Genomic DNA, 15,501 nt, shown 5'->3' with positions numbered 1-15,501 from the left:
AAGTTTACGCCCAGGTTTCGGGCCGAGACCCCTCTGAAAGAATGAAAGAAATGGGTTAGTTTATGGTTCGCCTTCAGGGTTTTACTGCATGTTTTACTAAAGTCCTCGTTTTAACAGACCCTGGTTCTAATTAGCCAGGCAGTGGCACCGCAGCCAGCCCAAAACCTTCCTTTCTTCTCTGAGGGAGAAAGTGAGAGAGCGAGAGAGAGACTGTAATTGACTGTTGATCTGGGAGGACACACGCAGGTCAGGTTGGGAGGTGAAAGAGCCCAGTATTCACTGAGATATGCTGCCACTTCAGGAATGTAATGAACAGCTCCAGTCATAAAATGCTGGGCCCTGTATATCATATCTTTTCTAAACACATTTGTGGTGCAGAGGGTAAATCTGTGTTACCTCGGTAGGCAGGAATGCCTTCACGGAGAGAACAGAGAGCACATCATCCCAGATGAAACAGAAGAGCCGAGTGCTTTCAGCAAGTGCTCTGATTGTAAAAAAGAAGGGGTTTATCTCACATCACAACACAGGATATGAGCAAAGAGTGTTTTGAGAGCAGTCTGGGGTAGAGGTCTGCTACCTGACCCGAGCCTGATGGGATCCAACAAACTGTCAGTTTTCAGTCCTGGTTCGGATCAGTTTTTCAAGAATAACTTCAGGTTCAGTTCGGGTTTGTGTGTGTGTGTGTGTGTGTGTATACATATATACAGTATATATACACCGATCAGCCACAACATTAATACCACCTGCCTAATATTGTGTGGGTCCCCCTCATGCCACCAAAACAGCGCCAACCCGCATCTCAGAATAGTATTCTGAGATGATATTCTTCTCACCACAATTGAACATAGTGGTTATCTGAGTTACCGTAGACTTTGTCAGTTCAAACCAGCCTGGCCATTCTCTGTTGACCTCTCTCATCAACAAGGCGTTTCCATCTGCAGAACTGCCGTTCACTGGATGTTTTTTGTTTTTGGCACCATTCGGAGTAAATTCTAGAGACTGTTGTGTGTGAAAATCCCAGGAGATCAGCAGTTACAGAAATACTCAAACCAGCCCATCTGGCACCAACAAACATCCATGCCAATCGTGTGGCAGCAGTACAGTGCATAAAATCATGCAGATATGGGTCAGGAGCTTCAGTAAATGTTCACATCAACCATCAGAATGGGGGAAAAAATGTGATCTCAGTGATTTCAACTGTGGTTTGGATCAACATGATTGTTGGTGCCAGATGGGCTGATTTGAGTATTTAAAATTTTAACATAACTTTTTTTTTTTTTTTTGCATGCGCTCACGTGCAAACAAACGAGTTAGGGGCTGTTCACAACATTTTTTGTGTGCATCTGTGCTGTTTTTCTATGTAAACACAGAGAACGGACGTCTCTGACTGTTGCACACATCTCACTGTTTTTTTAATGTCACGCACAGCACCAGCACATTTTTTAGACACCGTGTCAATTTAAAAAGGACTTAAATTTTTTTAAATGCATCTCGGGACACCTGCATTCTATTTTGTTCGTTGTGCTGCATCTAGCTTTTTTTTTTAGTCTTTCAATACCGTACATTTTGCCACTTAATTATGGGACAATATGCATTTTGTACAGGACGTTTTCATTTCGGCCAAAATAAAGGACGTCCCTGCTAATACGGCACAGTCTACAACCCTATTCCAGACTGTTCTTCTTTACCCAGCAATGTTTCAGCTCTTAATAAGTGGTTAGCCAATGTTTACTGTTACTATACATCCACGAATGTTGCCTATGATGTTTAAATAAAATATTGAAACAAATTAACTTGCTTGGAGAAGAAATTAAAAAGAAAGTTAATGATTATGTGTTCGGATTGGTTTCGGGCTTATAATGTGACTGTACAGGTTGGGTCGGGTCACACGTTTTCAGATTGACTTCAACTTAATGTTCATGCAGACCTTCTAGTCTAGGGAATGTTACTTTCAATAGCAGTAAAATGTTAGATTATTGCATTGCTTCTAATAAGAGTACTTATTACGTTACATGGTTATGTTTTATGGAATTAAAGCATTAGTACTTCACACACTATCATTTGGCTAATGGCTCAGTCACATTTACCTTTGCACAGTGAAATTCCACAGGCACAGAAGGTGTGAGCGGATGTTAAGCATAGAGAAATTTGCATAGAGAAATTTCTTTGCCACTTCAAGTCCATCAAGCGAAATTGCTGATTGCGTGGATTTCCCATTAAGAACAATATTTAAGCCTATTTTTATGCTTTCAGTTTCATAACAAAATTACATCAAATTGAATTGTGTAGTTTTTAACAAAATTAAAATAGTTAAAAAAAAAAAAATTATTATTTGTTTATTTTGTCAAAGACTCCATATAAATTTGTTATGATACTGAAATGCATAAATCTTAAAGTTATTTTTTTGAGTGCATTTAAATGACTATTTCGTCCACAGAATTTCACCCTGAAAAATATGACTGAGCCTTAAAGGAATACAAGTTAAACTCAATCGACAGCATTTGTGGCATAATATTGTTTACCACAAAAATTATTTTGACTTGCTCCTCCTTTTCTTTAAAAAACAAAACAAAAATCTGAATATTCCTGGTATAAAGAAAACCAGAATATTCCTTTAAGTCTCAATTTGTTCATGAAAAATCATGTGGCAGCAATGCAGTGCATAAAATCATGCAGATATGGGTCAGGAGCTTCAGTTAATGTTCACATCAACCAACAGAATTGTGAAAAAATTTTGATCTCAATGATTTGTAGCGTGGCATGATTGTTGGTGCCAGACTGGCTGATTTGAGTATTTCTGTAACTGCTGATTTCCTGGGATTTTCACACACAACAGTCTCTAGAATTTACTCTGAATGGTGCCAAAAACAAAAAACATCCAGTGAGCGGCAGTTCTGCTGATGGAAATGCCTTGTTGATGAGAGAGGTCAACGGAGAACGGCCAGACTGGTTCGAGCTGACAGAAAGTCTACAGTGACTCAGATAACCGCTCTGTATAATTGTAGTTAGGGTTAGGGTAAAATTTTCAAAGGATTTTGAAGCAATTGAAAATAATAGTATAGAATACATTTAGTTTTATTTTGATTGTATTATTTTATATATATTTAAAAAGTGATGCAACAAATTATAGAATGGATTCAATTTATAGCATATATCGGGTCACAAACAACCCTTTACACTTTTGGCAAATAAGCAATTATATAAAAAAAAAAAAAAATGTGATTTTTTTTTTTTTTATTGTTACACTATAAAGATAAAGATTGAGGTATATTAAAGAGGTGGGGGCGTAACTCCTAAACATGGATGAGGTAAAGAGGGTTGAATTTGGTCCTGGTTTACTAAAGATCTGAGGTATGCAACCCTAACACTTCTCTGATTCAAAGCATTGTTTACGGCCCTTTCATTCAACACTGTACTTTCATTCAAATTGATTCACGCCTGCTACTACAGATGGCCAAGGTAAGCATGCTTACCAAAATGAGTAAACCAATCAGAAGCTCCTTCCTTCAGTCACACTATCTGATAGGCTAGATTTTAGTTTTGTGTCAACACGTTCAAGTTCACGTAACTAATGCATTATTATTAAGTGTTAAAATGGATATCCGCAGTGTAAGCATCGAAGACCAATGTGGATTTGTGGAAGTTAATTTCAATTAAATATTGAGAAAGACAGGCTATCGAAACTTCAACAAGCAGGCGACTTTTACAACAAAGTGACGGAGATGTTCATTTGCAAGAAGAGACGCATGGATTTTGTGTTCAAGTAAAGGTACAGTAAGTTAATATATTTATTAAAAATATGTGATATTGATACTGGGTCATAGATACTAGGCAGGGGTGGACTGGGACTAAAAAGTGGCCCTGGACTTTCTGGCCCAGAGTGGCCCACCAAACCTGGCCAGCAACACCACACATAACACAACGGCTCATTGATTTCATTTTCCTGGTCAATCTCAAATTTGTGTGTTTGAAAAAAAAAAAAAAAATTCCATTGACTACTAGTCATGACAACGGGCCCCACAGTGCAAACATTGTCATAACTTTAAAACATATAAAACCACTGTAAATGTGATGAGTGGATTTTTTTTTAGAGAAAAAATAAGCACTTTATAGCTCAGACAAATAACATGTCCAAAAACTTTTTTCCCAACATGCAGATGTTTGGTTAAAATGTTGATGAAAATACAAGGGAAAGTGTGTATTTTAGGTGCTGTGGAAGTTAGCATTTCTTCAAAGTTTTTAAAGATCTTAATCACTTTTAGACTTTGTTCTAGAAGTGCAAATAAACTATTGTTTTAGTTAATATGAGGTCGTGGAAACACCAAGTATAATAATAATATATTATATATGTACATATAGCTATACAAGATCATAAAATGTTGTTTAAAATAGTTCGATGAAGAAAGTGTCACACAGCAGGTCACTGATAACAATGCTTAAAATTTCACATCAATTACTCGCATAACTATGTGTAAATGTTTATTTGTTTTTTTTTTAAACATTTAAGTCTATGAAACAAAGTTGGCCAGAATATGTACATATATAAATATAAACAAATATTAAATATATGTTAAAAAAATAAATAAATAAATAAACATACCTCTTAAAGTGCAGAACTTTGCAGATATTTTGCAGATTAATTGCTCATATTTTCACTCTATGTGAGTTTGTTGCATCTTTATATCTGCAGTGTTTTAATTCCTTCTCCAGATTATTCTTGAGAAAAAGTGAAAAGCCCTATGCTTTGACAAGTGCTGTTTCTGCTATCCTTTAAAAAAAGTAAGTCGCAAAGACTGAAATTGCCGCAAAGTAATATTTTTCATGACTCATTTTCCGCATTTTTATCAGGCGTGAGCATTATTCAGCAAACCGCACTTCAGCTCACTGCGGTATGAATAAATAATGCAAATGTATATGTACTGCTCATAGCCTTACTGTTTGCAGATTTTATATATGCTGCTGTTATTGTATTTGTTGTAACTTGCAGTTATTTGTCATTTTGTGATCATTCAGAGCTCATCTTATACTTAATATGTTGTCTTTGGTTGTGAGTGACAAATTGTCACCATTGTTGCGATTTGTATATCAAATAATGAGGTCCACGGGAGGTACACAGTTAATGCGCGCATGCGGAAACACGCTACGATGTGTAATTAATTTCAAAATAAAAGTCATTTCAGTGTTCAGAATAAAAGCTATTCTATTGGTTTGACTTTACAGAGTGTTTTGAATATTCACTCTGTAACGGGATCCATTCGGGCATGTTGGAGAAGGGCGGCCGCCTATATCGCCTGTAGGATGGGCCGATACTTGCACAGCAATGGGCCGGCACAAATTACCCAGCAGCCCTCCGGGAAAACATCCGGTGCTCCCGACGGCCAGCCCACACCTGATACTAGGTCATTGTTTTTGGTTAGTCTGAGGCTATGAAGTGTTGATCTGGCAATCATGTCCTTCTTGTGTTATGTCTGTTTTATAGTTCTAAAGTTAGGGCGCAGTTTCTGTTAAAAGAAAATATGGTAAAGGATGTAGACTGCCGTGTCTACGTTACATTTGCCTTGTGCGTTCAGTTAAGATTGTTGTCTTTGGTGGTCAGATTGCTGCTGTCCATTCCAGTGGTTCTGAACTGTGGGAAGAGTGATGTGTGAGGCCTATGATGTTGAATCTAGTAACTGCCAATCTTTTCTTTTTGCTGTATGTCAAAACAAGCTCTTCTGGCACTATGGTTCATTGTATGATTTAATAGACATAAACATGCCCGGCTCAATATATAACAATCTTTAATTTGTGTGATATGAGCAATATTACTGTCCTGAATTTAAAACAATTTGGTCATGAATTAACCACTGTGACATAATTGTTTCCATTGGCTAGTGGGTTCTAAGGCAACAATGCACATGCATGCAGTGAGTGTTTTGAACTCCAAAACATGAATGAGGTAAAGGGGGTTGAATGAGGTCCTGATTAACTAAAGATCTGAGGTAAGAATTTTAGTTTAAACATTATTATACACTCACTGCTTGCACGTGCCATGGGCTTTGAGATTGGGCAAGCATCAAAGATGTTTAATACACATTATTAAAAGCTGTGCCCAACCACATTATACGTGTGAGTGTAATATACCTCAACCTTTATCTTACAGTGTAACAATACAAAAATTCAAAAAATATATATTTTTATAATGCTTATTTACCAAAAGTGTAAAGGGTCATTTGTGACCCGAGATATGCTATAGTGTCTTAATATATTTGCAATTTAAATTGAATCCATTCAATAATTTGTTGCATCACCTCTTAAATATATATAAAATAAAAAATCTACATATGACTAAATGTATTCTATTCTATTATTTTCAAAATCCTTTGAAAATTTTACACTATTTGGACATTTTGCAGAGACATTTGTAATATATGTACCTTGGGTCTTCAGCAACCCAGCATGAAATAATGCTTGGGCCACATTTCAGTTACAGCTCAGTTTTGACAAAATGTGTAGTTACTATGTTTTGGCTTTGCAGGACAGAAATGATAAATTAACAAGTAACCACAATAATGAATGATTACACATATGGATTTATTGTTTCATTCAGAGTTCAGTTTTAAGAGAGGAATGCAAGACTGAGGATACATCTGTAATTCATATCTGTCATTCAGAGAGACAGAAGAAAAAACAGCAGTCTGCCAAAGAGGGGAAACCATTGAGAATGAAAGAGAAAGATATGAATTATGGAACATGACACACAACACCTTCATGTGTGCCAGCAGATTTAAAAAAAGGTAAAAATGCCTCAGGCACTCTCACGGGCAGCCCAACCAGGTCCCTCACAAATGCTATCACAGAGACTCATTAATATCCCCTCAAACATCGTCTCTGGGGGCAGATATCTGCCAAACTGCCCTGTATCAGTGGCTCAGCCAAGTTCTCCGCTCCCACAAGGCTAAACTGAGGGGCCACAGCCAAGATACCAACACTTGCTCACTTCAAGGCACAACTGGACACGTCTCCTGTCTCATGTTCTCCTGTCGCCATAGTGCCAGTGATATTTTGCGTCAGCTGTGTAGGTAACAATCATTAACAGAAAAGGCAGAAACCTCCCCTTGTTCTCTAATAGCCCTTTTCCACCTTCATGGTTCCACCTACCCTAGGCCGGTGCTCCAAAAGCTTGCTGGTGTCTACGCAAGAACCAATTACGCTGGGGGTGGAGGGCATGATTATGTTTCTTCACCAAAGTTTTACAAACAACATCAGTAGCTACCGTCTGCAGCAAGGAGTTATTTTTTACTCTATAACAACAATAAAAACCCCACAAAAATGTCAGACATCACAAGCGTTCAGGAAACGCAAAGGAAACGAGTGCTCAGTGTGCGAAATGGTCTTCGACGGAGATCCAAGATAAATGAGAGTACGCAAAGGAAAAGAAGTCTATGAGGAGAAACGGCAAGAAATTGTGCACACTGGCTTAAATTGGATGACTGAGCAACTCATAAACAAATTGAAAACTTTATGGAGAGTACAGAGAGCATAAGAGACCCAAGCAAAAGCAGCAGTAGAGGGAGCAATGAAGTCTTGGACTGTGCTTGGACACAGACCATCCAGTTATCTAACCAGGGTATTGAATTCAGTCAGTCTTACTTGAGATAAACACAGAATTGCCGATGTCCTCTGCAGCCAATCTCGGTAATTAATTATTTTAGATTTGCCAACTATGTTAGCTTTCCTAACACTCTTCTCATCTTATTTTGTGCATTGTTTTGTTCAGGAAGGGGAATTACTCAGTTAGGAAGATCGCTGTTATCTGTAATGTAAGCCGTAAACATAATATTAGATGCAATGGCAAAAATACAAATGTAACCAATTGCTACAACAATGTTAATAACAATTCCACTGTTACAGTTTATAGCAATATAAGCCACTTTAAAAAGTTTATACATAATAATGTAATTACGTTACCTGTCGTCTTGGGCGTAGTATCTTCTCTGTTAATCTTGAGAGTAATGTAAAAATGTTGTATTGCATTTCTCTGTATTTCTAAATATGTCCTAAAAAAAAAAAAAAAAAAAACAGGAGTTAAAACTGTAGGCTACACAAACACTGTGACACGCCATGCTTGTTTATGTTTGAGGTAGTCATGAAAAACTACCACACAGCCACGTAATCAGTTACGTCACCATTCGACTCTTATGTCAGTGGAAAAGCACAGCCGGTTTACAATAGGCTCCAGATTGCCCCGGCCGTGAAACAGCTGAGCACAGGCTCAGCACAAGAATCATTGCCAGTCCGGTGGAAAGGGGCTATAAGGGTGTCAACCTTGGTTCATTTTGAAGGTCTGAAAATGGTTCGCAAGAATTTTAGCATATATTTTGAACAGAAATGGGAATACCTTTGTGTTTCAGCATGGCAATGCCCCTTTGCAAATGAAGCGAGGTCCATAAAAATGGTTTACTAAGTCTGGTGTTAAAAACTTGACTGACCTTCAAGATATGCAGACCTGAACCCGACTGAACACATTTGGGATGAATTGAAACACATACTGCAAGCCAGGGTCCATCATCACCTAACATCAACACCTGACCTCACTGATACTCATGTGTCTGAATGTGAGTGAATTCCTGCAGCCTTGTTCAACATCGAGTGGAAAACCTTCCTAAAAGTGTGGAATCTGGGTTCTTTTTCACTCTATTTACTTTTTAGGAATCTTTAAAGAGGTCTCAAGTTTGAAAACATCTTGAGAGACAGAGAATTAATACAACTGCTGTGTTGTCCAACATACAGAATGGACAAAAACTATTTTTCGCCAAACTGGGTGTAAGTTCACTCTCATAGGGTTTTGCTCCTTTATTAATGATTATACTTGTTGTCCTTATCATTGCAGGTCAGCTCGGCTCTCCAGGTAAATAGATCCAGACTCTAGAAGAAGGTTATGAATTGGGTAGAGGTAAAGTTTCGGTCAGAGCTTAATCAGGACTTGGCTCAAGGTTGACACTTTTTGGAAAGTATGTTTGCATTTTTTTTTTATTATTGTTTTTGCAAATGATCTCCTCAAGACAGTTCCTGCATTAAAAAGCAGAAAGAGAGACCTTTCAGAGGGAACTTTTATTGCTCAAAGTTTGCTCTTCAGCTCAGGAGACTGTTACATTTAGGTTTCAACCTTGTCTCAGTTGTTCTATCAAAATTCCTTGATTGAAACAAATACAAGAAGTGTGACAATTGTTATATACAGTAAAAGTACACAAAAAAATATGAACTTAAAATATGCTTCAAATAGTATTTAAATTAACTGGTTTTATTCAAGTCAAAGGTCACTTCAAGGATCTTGTCCGAACCCTGTAAATAGTGTAGAAAAATCCTTGGAGAGATCTTGATGTTTGAGGGGTCATTTCATGTATGATCACATGGATAGAAAACAGTGTTGCAAATTTCGGAATATCGAATTTTGCCTTGATATGGTTCGTCATTTATAAATATTTCTTGTTATCTACCTGAGACCCCTGCGTGACCAGTGGCGGTTCGTGATGGAATTTTTCAGAGGAGGCAAATATATAAATTAGTATCGAAAGACAAAACCAATAAAAGATTTCAGTGGGTCTAAATATCATGTATTATGATACATTTTAGCTGGTAATTATGCTCCCATACACAGATGATATCCTCTCCCTGATATCTTAAAATGGTCTTGATAATGTCCTGGTTACTTGCATAACTTCGTTCCCTGATGGAGAGAACGAGACGTTGTGTCGATGTAGTGACACTAGGGGTCACTCTTGGGAGCCCGAAACACCTCTGGTCTTTGAAAAAAAGCCAATGAAAATTGGCGAGTGGTATTTGCATACCACTCCCCCGAACATACGGGTATAAAAGGAGCTGGTATGCAACCACTCATTCAGGTTTTGTGCTGAGGAGCGAGACAAGGTCCTGGCCATTTCAGCGGGTAGTCCAGCATTGTGGCAGGAGGGACACAACGTCTCATTCCCTCCATCAGGGAACGGAGGTTACGCAAGTAACCAGGACATTCCCTATCTGTCACTCACTCAACGTTGTGTCGATGTAGTGACACTAGGGGTCCCTATACGAAATGTCACAACTAGCTGAACTGTGTTACGTGAACTGGCGGTGTGTGACGGGCAGACCACTGTGTGCCTCGTAGCCAGCACACCAGGCCGACACGTAACCTCCCCCAACGCTGTTATGAGTGTCGAATGGCCCTTCGGGAACAAGTCGACTGCCCAAAAGTTAGAGACAGGCTAGCCCAGTTGTGGCCTCTTATCCTCTCTTTTTTTTCTCTCACCAAAAAAAAAGAGTGCAATTTGTTAACCGACTGGGGCCACCAGGTCTACGTCGGGGGGTGTCACTCCCAAGGGGAAGACACCGCGGAGACCACACCCCACCCAAAGAGAGGGGGGTATTTAAGTGGAAATATGTCACATGGTCTTGCCGAGCTTTGTCGGAAGTATGTCATGTGGAGAAGTCCCATGTTAGGTCCTACCCTACAAAGAAGGAGTTTCTACAAACATGGTGACTGGGACAGAGGGGCCTTTACCCAAGGAAGATGCAGTTTACCAACAGGGAAACGAATTGGCGGAAGATATATGTCGCATGGGGTTACCTATGGGGAACCAACACATGCGGAACACCTACCCCAGTACAGGGCTTAGTTAGCACATGTACTAAGCCAGCAGCGAGTTTCTCCGAAAACTCATCTGCCACAGGGCTCGGAGGAAGTCATCCAGGGAACACAGTTTGTGAACACTACTGGGAGTCAACAGCGCACGTCTTCAGATCAGGGGAGGTGAAAGGCGCTATGCGCAAGCGATACACCGGGCCAGCTGTCCTGGACTTACCTGCTTGTGCCTGCCACTACACGGGACGAAACCGGTTCCACCTGGAGATTGTAGAACCTTGCAAATGTGTTGGGTGTTGCCCAGCCCGCTGCTCTGCAAATGTCTGTTAGAGAGGCGACACTGGTCAAGGCCCAGGAGGCCGCCACACTCCTAGTAGAATGGGCTCGTAGCCCTGCCGGGGGTGGCACGTCCTGAGCGCGATATGCCATTGCTATGGTGTCAATGACCCAGTGGGCGATCCTCTGCTTGGAGACAGCGCTTCCTTTCCGCTGTCCACCAAAGCAGACAAAGAGCTGCTCAGAGACTCTTAAGCTCTGCGTGTGATCCAAATAGATGCGTAAAGCACGCACCAGACACAGCAACGTTGGGGCTGGATCTGCCTCCTCCTGGGGCAGTGCTTGCAGGTTCACCACCTGATCCCTAAAAGGGGTCATGGGAACCTTAGGTACATAGTCCAGTTGGGTCTCAGCATCACGTGAGAGTAGCCTGGACCGAACTCCAGGCACGTTTCGCTGACAGAGAATGCTTGCAGGTCTCCTACCCTCTTGATGGAAGTGAGCGCAGTCAGGAGAGCAGTCTTTAAAGTGAGTGTCTTAAGTTCAGCTGACTGCAGGAGCTCAAAGGGGGCTCCCCGTAGACCCTGAAGAACTACAGAGAGGTCCCATGAGGGAATGAGGCGCGGTCTGAAGGGATTCAACCTCCTGGCGCCTCTCAGGAACCTGATGATCAGGTCATGCTTCCCTAAGGACTTACCGTCCACTGTGTCGTGGTGTGCCGCAATAGCGGCTACATACACCTTCAAGGTGGAGCAGGACAGCCACCCTTCCAACCTCTCCTGCAGGAAGGAAAGCACCGATCCGACTGCGCATCTCTGGGGGTCTTCGCGTCAGGAAGAACACCACTTAGCGAACAGATGCCACTTCAAGGCATTCAAGCGCCCGTAGAGGGGGCCCTAGCCTGAGTGATCATGTCTACCACCGCGGGTGGTAGACCACTTAAGTCTTCCATGTCCCATCAAGGGGCCAGACATGGAGATTCCAGAGGTCTGGTCATGGGTGCCAGATGGTGCCCTGAATTCGCAAGGGGGGGGGCTGTCGTGAGGAGCGTGAGGTCCGAGAACCATGTCTGGGTGGGCCAGTAGGGTGCTACCAGGATGACCTGCTCCTTGTCCTCCCTGACCTTGCACAGGGTCTGTGCAAGTAGGCTCACTGGGGGAAACGCATATTTGCGTAGTCCAGGGGGCCAGCTGTGTGCCAGCACGTCTATATCGAGAGGTGCCTCGGTCAGGGCGTACCAGAGCGGCAGTGGGAGGATTCTCGGGAAGTGAACAGGTCTACCTGTGCCTGCCCGAATCGACTCCAAATTAGCTGGACCACCTGAGGGTGGAGTCTCCACTCTCCCCTGAGGGTAACCGGTCATGACAGTGCGTCCGCTGCAGTGTTGAGGTCGCCCGGAATGTGAGTGGCTCGCAGCGACTTGAGGTGCTGCTGACTCCAGAGGAGGAGACGGTGGGCGAGTTGTGACATACAGCGGGAGCATAAACTGTCTTGATGGTTGCTGTATGCCACCATTGCCGTGTTGTCTGTCCGAACTAACACATGCTTGCCCTGGATCAACGGCCAAAACCTCCGCAGGTTGAGCAGAATTGCCAACAACTCAGGGCAGTTGATGTGCCAAGGTAGCCGTGGACCCGTCCAGGAGCTGTCGCCTGCATGCCCGTAGCATACAGCACCCGTCTGTCATAACCACGACATGCCTAGAGACCTGCTCTAGGGGAACGCCTGCCCGTAGAAATGTAAGGTCAGTCCAAGGGCTCGAGTCTGGAGCCAGTGCTGAAGCGGTCTCTAATGCATCAACCCGAGCAAAGTGGCCACCGCTGAGGATGCCATATGCCCCAGAAGCCTCTGAAACAATTTCAGTGGAACCGCTGTCTTCTGTCTGAACGCCTTCAAACAGGTCAGCACTGACTGTGCACGCTTGTTCATGAGGTCCGCCGTCATCAAGACTGAGTCCAACTCCAAGCTGAGAAAAGAGATGCTCTGAACCGGGAGGAGCTTGCTCTTTTCCCAGTTGACCCGAAGTCCTAGTCGGCTGAGGAGCAAGAGCACCAGGTCCCTGTGCGCACACAACACATCCCGAGAGTGAGCTAGGATTAGCCAGTCATCGAGATAGTTAAGGATGCGAATGCCTTCGTGAAGACGCGAGGGAACAAGGACAGGCCGAAAGGGAGGACCTTGAACTGATACGCCCGACCCTCGAATGCAAACCGCAGGAAGGGTCTGTGTCGAGATAGAATCGAGAAGTGGAAGTACGTGTCCTTCAGGTCTACCGCCACGAACCAATCTTGATGCAGGACGCTCACTAGAATGCATTTTTGCGTCAGCATCTTGAACGGGAGTCCGTGTAAAGCCCGGTTCAGTACTCGCGGGTCCAAGATTGGCCGCAGCCCACCGTCTTTCTTTAGTACAATGAAGTAGGGGCTGTAAAACCCCTTCTTCATCTCACTCGGAGGGACAGGCTCTATCGCACCCTTCCATAGGAGGATAGCGATTTCCGCAAGCAAGGTAGCAGCTTTCTCGCCCTTCACCGAGGTGAAGTGGATGCCCCTGAACCTGGGCAGATGCCTGGTGAACTGAATCGCATGGCCGAGTTGGACGGTCCGGACCAGCCATCGCGACGGGTTGGAAAGCACAAGCCACGCATCCAAGCTCCGGGCGAGGGGGACCAAGGGAACAATCACGTTGGACATACTGGCGGGTGGGGCCTCGCGGCAGGGCGGAGCCTTGAGTTCAGGGACATCGAAGCACTTACCTGGCTCCTTGTGACCACCCCCAGAACAGCCTGGGACGGGGGAGGAAGAGGCTTGTCCTTGTGACCCGTGGAGACTGTCACATTGGGGGTGGATTTGTGCCACAGCTGGGTGTGCAGGGGTGGGGAGACCGCCACTGGAGTAAGAAAACCGCTCTTTTGCTGAACTCTTGGGTACCGCAGCCACTTGGGCATGTGGCGAAATTAAATGAAAAGGTAACAAAAGATTCTCCTCCCAGCCCTCCACCAGGGGATGGAGTGGTCTGCTTACCAGTTCCAGAGCAGCGGGTTTCCTCGTCCCTGGGTCGCCCGTCTCAGGGACGTTTCGAAGCCTTTCTCGGGTTCTTGGCGGCCGGCCATGAGACGGGTGGCGTCTGCTTCCTGCGGTTGGCTCCACACTGGGGCCGGGCCACGGGGGCGGGCTGCGGCGGAGCTGGTGCAGTCACCGCAGGAGGACGCCCTTGGCGACGAGCAGATGGGGTGAGGGATCTTGAGCCGCGCCGGGGCAGGATGTGCCGGATAGCTTCCGTCTGCTGCTTCACCACCAAGAACTGCTGGGCATATTTTGAAAGTTTCTCTTCATCTTTCATGTTCCACAAGCAGACTTGATGAAGCATAAACATTATACTTAAAGCTGATTGGCTTGAATGGTTACCTCTGATAACGATTGGTTATGAATGCGGAAGGAGGCAAATTTAATTTTGCCTCCATCTGGCATTTTTTGGACGCTCTTTGAAAGCAAGCAGATGACTTTGCGCCTTTTGAATATCCATTTTGATTGGTCAGTTTACTAATGAGAGGAGGCTGTATGCAGTCAACCTCCTCTGGCATTCATATTGATTCATACAGTAATTTAAACTCACCTGTCTACTGCGCATGAAAGAAAAATAATATAAAAACATATTTTTCCATTAAAGGCATCTGAGTTGTGTATGTTAGTAGGTAAACTGCTTAAAACAATGTTTATTTTGAATATATTCTTGAGGAGGCTCCGCCTCCCTTGCCTCCTCTGACCAGCCACCACTGTGCATGACTGCTGTGTGCTTTTTCCATTTCCCTTTTTGATTTGTAACTAGTAGCCCCTAAGAAACATGCCAAATATCTATCTATCTATCTATCTATCTATCTATATATATATATATATATATATATATATATATATATATATATATATATATATATATTAGACCAAATGGTTTTCTTAAAAATGTATGTCCTTATATTTGGACAATGGGACTAAGTTGAGAAATTTTAAATAATATCAAACTATAGAAAGGCAGATTTTTTTTTTATCAAATTGTTTATTATGTTTCCAGGAGCATTGATTATTTATGTTTTTGAGATATTACAGACATTCCAGAAACTGAACTTTTGATAGCATGTTTGGATTGAATGCACTTAGCTGCATAGAGAGCTATAGGATGCTCCCTTGCTCCCTATTTAATGAATGACTTTACCTCCAGTGGTCTGTCTGCACTGATCTCAGAACAGTTTGAAATGCACCTTATTTTCATCCTAATAAAAAAGCCTCTGAAAGCAACATTTTCCAGTTTTTGGATGAACCCATTGATTCTCAGTGTGATAATGCACAGTGAATATAGGATATTTTCACTGAAACGGAGCAGACAGTCCACAAATGTGGTCATTGTGTTTAACAGCATGCCGTTTTGCGATAAATCGCTCAAATTTAAAAAATGGCATATCGGATGAAACTAGAGACTCTAATCTTTTGACTGAAACAGGTTTCAGTGTAAAAACTTAATTAGGTTTCTTACCAGATGTAGTTTTGTTGGAGAAATCCCAAACACAAACTCCTCTGTGATCGACACCATGTTGTTTGATCACATGACTCTGT

Source organism: Myxocyprinus asiaticus, chromosome 22, assembly GCF_019703515.2.
Source record: "Myxocyprinus asiaticus isolate MX2 ecotype Aquarium Trade chromosome 22, UBuf_Myxa_2, whole genome shotgun sequence".
Lineage (NCBI taxonomy): Eukaryota > Metazoa > Chordata > Actinopteri > Cypriniformes > Catostomidae > Myxocyprinus > Myxocyprinus asiaticus.
Note: the sequence above shows the minus strand (reverse complement) of the source record.